This window comes from Triticum dicoccoides, chromosome 1A (genome assembly GCF_002162155.2).
Source record: "Triticum dicoccoides isolate Atlit2015 ecotype Zavitan chromosome 1A, WEW_v2.0, whole genome shotgun sequence".
NCBI lineage: Eukaryota > Viridiplantae > Streptophyta > Magnoliopsida > Poales > Poaceae > Triticum > Triticum dicoccoides.
Window position 1 is genome coordinate 257,263,204 of NC_041380.1, and position 7,790 is coordinate 257,270,993.

A 7,790-nucleotide genomic window follows, 5' to 3' on the forward strand; every position below is an offset into this window, starting at 1 on the left:
GAAGCCGGAGCCTGGGCTGCTCCCGGTGAAGCCGGATCACGTCGAGATGGCGGCCCCCGACGACGAGTTCGCACTCAAGTGGGCGAAGGAGGACTACGTCCGGGAGCATATACGCCGCCAGCGTTGGGCGTACGAGGAGCTCCAGGCCCGTCGTCGCGGTCGCGAGGAAGGCGGCGCCATGGTCTTCGACGGCGACGAGGAGGGCGAGGCCGGGCCGTCCAGCGCACCACCACGCCTCGGCGACCCGGGTCAGGGCTACAGCAGGGACCGTGCCGGCCCAAGCCAGCCGTGCGACGATGACGACGACGGCGACTACACCCGCTTCTACAGGCTTCTCAGCATGTAGACGGCGACGGCGGTGGCGGCTAGGCGTAGTTTTGAAAGTGCAATTATCCCTGGGTGGTTTTGGTAATTCCTAACAACATATAGCTCATTGAGCTAACATTATTCCAAGATTAATATTTTAGGAAAAGCTCAATGAATGGCATGGCATGGATGAGGAAAGTGGATCCCTCAAAATTCTAAGGACAAAAAGTTTGGCTCAAGCTTGAAGCTCAAGACTCTACATTTTATATTTTAGTGATCCAAGATCACATTGAGTCTATAGGAAAAACCAATACTATCAAGGAGGGATGAGGTGTTGCTTAATGGCTTGCTTGCTCAAAATGCTTAGTGATATGCTCCAAAATCCTCAACTACCTTCCCACATCCACATATGACCTAAACCAAAAGTCAAACTCGGCCCCACCGATTCTTTCTATCCGGCGCCACCGAGTTTCAAATGTCATAGCCACTGCCACAAACCCTAGGCAAATCGGTCTCACCGATAGGGATCTCGGTCTCACCGATAGGGATCTCGGTCTCACCGAGATGGGATTGTAATCTCTATGTTTCCCTTCATAACGTTTCGGTCTTATCGAGATGAGCGATCGGTCCCACCGAGATTGCAATGTAAACTCTCTGTTTCCCTTTTGTAACATTTCGGTCCCATCGAGATGAGCGAATCGGTCCCACCGAGTTTACCTGGCCAACTCTCTGGTTAGCTTATTACCAAAATCGGTCCTACCGAGTTTGTGTAATCGGTCACACCGAGATTACGTTATGCCCTAACCCTAACCATATCGGTCCTACCGAGTTGCATCTCAGTCCCACCGAAAATCCTAACGGTCACTAGGTTTGCTGAATCGGTCCGACCGAGTTTAACCATTCGGTCCCACCGAGTTTGGCAAATTGTGTGTAACGGTTAGATTTTGTGTGGAGGCTATATATACCCCTCCACCCACTTTTCATTCGTGGAGAGAGCCATCAGAACATACCTACACTTCCAATACACATTTTCTGAGAGAGAACCACCTACACTTGTGTTGAGGTCAAGATATTCCATTCCAACCATATGAATCTTGATCTCTAGCCTTCCCCAAGTTGCTTTTCACTCAAATCTTCTTTCCAACAAATCCAAATCCTGTGAGAGAGAGTTAAGTGTTGGGGAGACTATCATTTGAAGCACAAGAGCAAGGAGTTCATCATCAACACACCATTTGTTACTTCTTGGAGAGTGGTGTCTCCTAGATTGGCTAGGTGTCACTTGGGAGCCTCCGACAAGATTGTGGAGTTGAACCAAGGAGTTTGTAAGGGCAAGGAGATCGCCTACTTCGTGAAGATCTACCGCTAGTGAGGCAAGTCCTTCGTGGGCGACGGCCGTGATGGAATAGACAAGGTTGCTTCTTCGTGGACCCTTCGTGGGTGGAGCCCTCCGTGGACTCGCGCAACCGTTACCCTCTGTGGGTTGAAGTTTCCATCAACGTGGATGTACGATAGCACCACCTATCAGAACCACGACAAAAACATCTGTGTCTCCAATTGCGTTTAAATCCTCCAAACCCTTCCCTTTACATTCTTGCAAGTTGTATGCTTTACTTTCCGCTGCTCATATACTCTTTTGCATGCTTGCTTGAATTGTGTTAGATTGCTTGACTTGTGCTAAGATAGCTAAAATCTGCCAAGAACTAAAATTAGGAAAAGGCTAGATTTTTATTTGGTCAAGTAGTCTAATCACCCCCTGTCGGTGTTAAAACCGGTGGATCTCGGGTAGGGGGTCCCGAACTGTGCGTCTAAGGCGGATGGTAACAAGAGGCAGGGGACACGATGTTTTACCCAGGTTCGGGCCCTCTTGATGGAGGTAAAACCCTACGTCCTGCTTGATTAATATTGATGATATGGGTAGTACAAGAGTAGATCTACCACGAGATCAGAGAGGCTAAACCCTAGAAGCTAGCCTATGGTATGATTGTATGTTGTATGTTGTATCGACTAGCCTGGCCCTGGTTTATATAATGCACCAGAGGCCTAGGTTAACAAGAGTCCTAGCCGAATACGCCGGTGGGGAGAAGTCCTTGTCTTGATCGCCAAGTCTTTGTGGAATCTTCCTTGTATGCGGAAGTTGTCCGAACTGGCCCATGAGTATACGACCATGGGGGGCCTCGGCCCAATCTAATAGATCGGGAGACGATGTGGTGAGTACCCCCTAGTCCAGGACACCGTCAGTAGCCCCCTGAACCGGTCTTGAAGTTAGGGATGCTCCTCGATTCTTCCGAACTGTTCTTCAGCTTCGGTCGTCGGTCTCGAAAACTGGTTCAACAAATCTTCTTTATCTTCGATCTTGAGGATCGCCAAAATGCATTCGACGAGTTTACACGTCGGGTATTCGAAGAGCCCCTTTAAGTTTCCGGCCTTTACCAATGCCTTGTTATTTTTATGCCACACCTCGGGTTTGAAGTTGTTCCCGGGTGGCAGCGTCCTCTTGTGTCCGAGCTCCAACACCGGACTATATTCGAGGTATCTTTTGCAACCGAGCACCAACGCCGGACCGCTTCCCAACTCTAACGCCGGAATGTATCCGAGCTCCAACGCCGGACTATGTATCCGAGGTGTCGTAAATCACCTTGGTTCAAAGAAGTTTGAAGGAGTTTAGCCGAGCTTAATGCCGAAAATGCCCTCTATGGAGCCAGCCACTAGCGCTCGAGCTTTATGCCGGGCTGCTTCTGAGGTGGTGCACCACCCCGAATGTGGGCCGATTTTTTTGAATATTTTTTATTGGTGCAATTTATTCTCTGCCGAGATATATAGCCAGTAGCCCTCAAGGTGTGTATCGGTCTAAAACCCGAGATGCACCTGAAGGATGACGTAAGACCGCTGATCCCAGTAGCCGCTGAGACTCAGGTTGATTTGCAAAATCGGCCTGAGGATCAAGTCCGAGCTCGGCAGAATACTTCGGGACACTAAAAGCGGCATGCTCAGTCCTCGAGAATCAGGTTGGGTGCGGCCGACCAACCTGAGGATCAAAATCTCCTCGGAAACTATATTGCACATAAAATTTTCTGCATTGGACAAGCAATGCAGTAGCCCCCGAGACACTGGTCGGGTGGCAACACCAGATCAGGGGATCAATGTGCCCCTTAAATATTTGTAAATAATAAGCCCGAAGCCCAGTAGCCCCCGAGCCTTAATGCGGGCACGGGTGGCCGAATTAAGGATCAATATCCATAGTAAAATCACAAATTATGTGTAATAACTCTATGTATCCAAGTACTTTATGTCATTAATGCTCAGATCCGCATTGTACAAAACTTTGTTGACCGACCATCGGCTTCCACCTCCTCGGCCAGTAGCCGAGGAGTGTTTGTCCTACTTTATAAAGCCTTTATGAGGGCAAAGATTTACAACAAACAAGGCAATCTAGCCATACGGTTTTATAAACAAAGGTACATAGAGAGTTATATTACTGTTTAACAGAAGAAATGTCTTCCAAAGAAAATAGTCCCGCTATCGGTTCCTTTCTTTGGGTTGTCATGCTAAGCATGATCATTAAACCTCAGCTCTAATGTAAGAGAAAAATATTGAGGATTTAGTTTGGGAGGCCAGTTAATAGCCCCGGGTAGTGTTCGGCGACAGTCGGGGTCAAGCCGTAAACACTTCGGCCAATGTTATGAACGGCCCATCATTTAACATAGTCATCGGATCGCTGACCAGTTTACGCTTATTGTGAAAGTCAGTTTTCGGCTTTCTCCACTGAGGTGCTTAACCATGTGAGCTGGAAGCACAATCACAGTGGTTCTCCCTTTGCATGCCTAGCTGAACAAAACGGAACGTAGGAAGCAAGTGCAGGAGCTGGGCAACCCAACTATTGACCGAAGACACAATTCGAAACCGATGCATATATAGCAATCTCTGAGAATGTTTTTGCCGAATCCCTAAAGGTGTCCGGCGTTGCACTGCGAGACTAATGCTGGAAAAGCACAAATAGTTTAAAAGTGCCAAAAAGCTTGGAAAACCAAGAAACGTCAGTAAAAACATGACGTTCGAACAATATCAAGTGTTCGGTGCCAATCTGAAAGTTGGTCTTAGAAAAAAGAAGTGCTTCTGTCGTGCTTTAACATGATACATCCTATCTCAAGACTTCGAGCGGGTCAGCCTACGGCTTCAACCTCCTATCCCGAGGGCGGAGTACTTCTCATCAGGCCAGTTTAGCAAACTAAACTCTAGCGGCTTTGAGAGAGAAATTAGGCTCCCCGGCTAGTGACCGCACACTTGTGTCGAAAAAAGGAGTGATAAATAATAATAATAAAACTTTGCAATGACTAAGAAGAAGAACACTTATTATAAAACGGCTCAAATAAACTTAAGAGCCCCCAAGTGACTTGGGTAGAAGAATGATTGCATGTACCGAAGTACTTATATCATATCTATGTTCAACCGAACTTTAAACGCGTCTTAACTAACCGTCAGCTTCTCCCTCTTCGGTCAAGGACCGAAAAGTGTTATGTACTCCATCGGTCGAGAATATCGACGGTGTTTCCAATAACCAGGCAATCAGGCCATAAGGCTGTAACAGACAAAGCACGCTCAGGGAACTTATGCTATATTACCGTGAAGTGTAAGAAGCATCTTCGAAGAAAATAGTACCCCCACCGATACCTTTCTTCGGTGCTCATTGTTATTATGAGACTTGTGCAATAGATTTTTTGTACTCATGAGTTCCGTTGTGTGCCGACCATCATTGAAAACTATAAAAGCGCTAGCTTTCGGCTTCACCCAGTCTGAGGTCCGGCTCGGGCGACTCGATCATGACAATCGCAGAGGTGCTCCCTTTACTCCCTAGCCGAACAATCGGGAACGTAGGGGTAAACACAGGAGCGAGGCAACCCAGCATGCAAATCGCTTAAGTCAATATGGTGCATATTGTGGCGTAATACACGAACAAGGAACGAAGCCGTACAAGTATAATCATATGCAAGTGGAAAAGCTTCATGAAGGAAGCCCCCAAATGAATTGGGTATTTGAATTTATGCGTCACAAACAAAGTTTGGACAAGGAAATTTTTTACAAGCAACTTTTTTCCGAAAAAGTATAATGCTTGGTCGAACCGAACACAAGTTAGAAATTAAAGCTTTGAGCATGAAAGCGACTTAGCTGGTTAATGTGTTCGGTATTTATGACGCGGTCCGAGCTTGATGCGGGGCAAGGTTCCATCCCCCAAGCTGGTCCCGAGGTGGCGGAGTGGAGAGCTCGACACGCCGAAGTGGTGACATAGCACGGTCAATGCAGACCGGCAGAGTGACACCGAAGTCCCCGGATCATTTTCCTGTGCACAAAAAAAATAGTGCAAACCGGAGATAATAGTAATAATAATAATTAAAAAAAATTGCATAATAAATAATTTATGCAAAGTGAGGAATAGAAGAAATACGGCCTCGCGCCGAAGTCAATGTCGATGCAGGGCGTCGGCGTCATGTAGTAAAGGCGTGACAAAGCCTGAATTCACAGGTCGGTCCGAGCTCAGGATGCGACGTTCGCCGGACTATGTACCGAAACTGATCGAACCACCACGCGACCGTCGTTAATGCGGTCACCATTTGATAGACCTGTGTACATATCATGGGCAAACCAGAGTAATAATTCCTTGGAAAAAATGAACTCAAACAAGCAAAAAATACTGGGATTAATAGCACCTGGTTTATTTGTTGTAGCAATCCGAAGGAAGGTGATTCCCAAAATTGGGACTCGCTCCGCACACCCATTGCCTGATGGGCGATAAAACGACAGCATGGCAATGCTGGTAAAGGTTGACTCGCCGAGGCAAAGCCCTCGGCCCAGCTAACGTGACGGAGCTGGTCGGCTAGTGATGCCGAAGTGTCCGGAGTAGGTTAATGAAGAGATGGCGAAGCCCTCGGTCCAGCCGAGATGTTGAAGCCTCGACGTCAGCCGATGAGTCGAAGTAGGTCGGCGTGATGGACACCAGCTTGAAGAAGCAATAGTGCGGCCCTGTCGATGCAGGTCGTGACGTGGTCGATGCCGGCTTGATGAAGCGACCGTGCGGCGATGCCGGTATGCCCGCTCCGTGTAATCTGTGGGGCGGTGATGTTGATGATGATTTATCCTTTGCGATGTCGGACTCTTGTTCGGCTTGCCGAGATGATGATCCGAAGAAGTTGAGCTCAGCTAAAGTGACGACGTGTCTAGCGCAGGTCGGCGGTCGTGGAGTAATATTTCCGGACTGGTTTGACACCAGCATGATGTTGAACATCATGTTCAAAAGATCTTAAAGTTAGTGGGATGTGTTCGGGAACAAAACACAATACCCCATACAAAACTTCCTTCAAAAGGGATGTCCGAAATCCCGTTCATAAAAAAGATGAACTCGAGTCGGATTCGTTTTCGTGCAGAAAACAGATCCGAAAAGTGATGCACTAATCGGAAGGTTCCTGGAGTTTGGACGGTCGGATCGAGCTAAAATTTTGAGAGATGGTAGATATAGGAATTGAGCATCGATCAACGGTTGGATCTTCCAAAGGACGTCCGAGCTAGAAGGTGGACACCACACCCTAAACTCATCCAAATTCCCGTCCAGATTTGACAGGGCTCTGGTATATCGTGGATTGCCAAAGATTCCTCCATCGGAACTCGATGAAATTTTCCAAGGTTGTTATAGACTCAATTCCGCATAATTCCACCAAAGCGATCGTCAAAGCGATACTCGAGGAGGTGGTGGCGGCAGATACGAGTTCGCTATCCAAAAAAACAGCACGGTCGCTTGACGACAATGTTGACGTTGAGCCCCCGAGCTCCATAGATGATTCCTCCGTGATCTTGATAGAGATCGGAGTTGATGTTTGATGAAGGCCCTCGTCCGAACATGGTGATCCGAACACGGGGCGCAATTCTTGGTCAAACCAAGGTGACCAGTCGAACTGGTGACGAAGATGCCGAAGTCGCAGTTGATCTGCAGGCGAGCCATCGATCCTTTTGTCAATCACACAGCGGAACTCTCAATTAAAGCACCAATGTCGGTGTCAAAACCGGCGGATCTCAGGTAGGGGGTCCCGAACTATCCGTCTAAGGCGGATGGTAACAGGAGGCAGGGGACACGATGTTTTACCCAGGTTCGGGCCCTCTTGATGGAGGTAAAACCTTATGTCCTGCTTGATTAATATTGATGATATGGGTAGTACAAGAGTAAATCTACCACGAGATCAGAGAGGCTAAACCCTAGAAGCTAGCCTATGGTATGATTGCATGTTGTATCGACTAGCCTGGCCCTGGTTTATATAATGCACCAAAGGCCTAGGTTAACAAGAGTCCTAGCCGAATACGCCGGTGGGGAGAAGTCCTTGTCTTGATCGCCAAGTCTTTGTGGAATCTTCCTTGTATGCGGCAGCTGTCTGAACTGGCCCATGAGTATACGGCAATGGGGGGCCTCGGCCCAATCTAATAGATCGGGAGAGGACATGGTG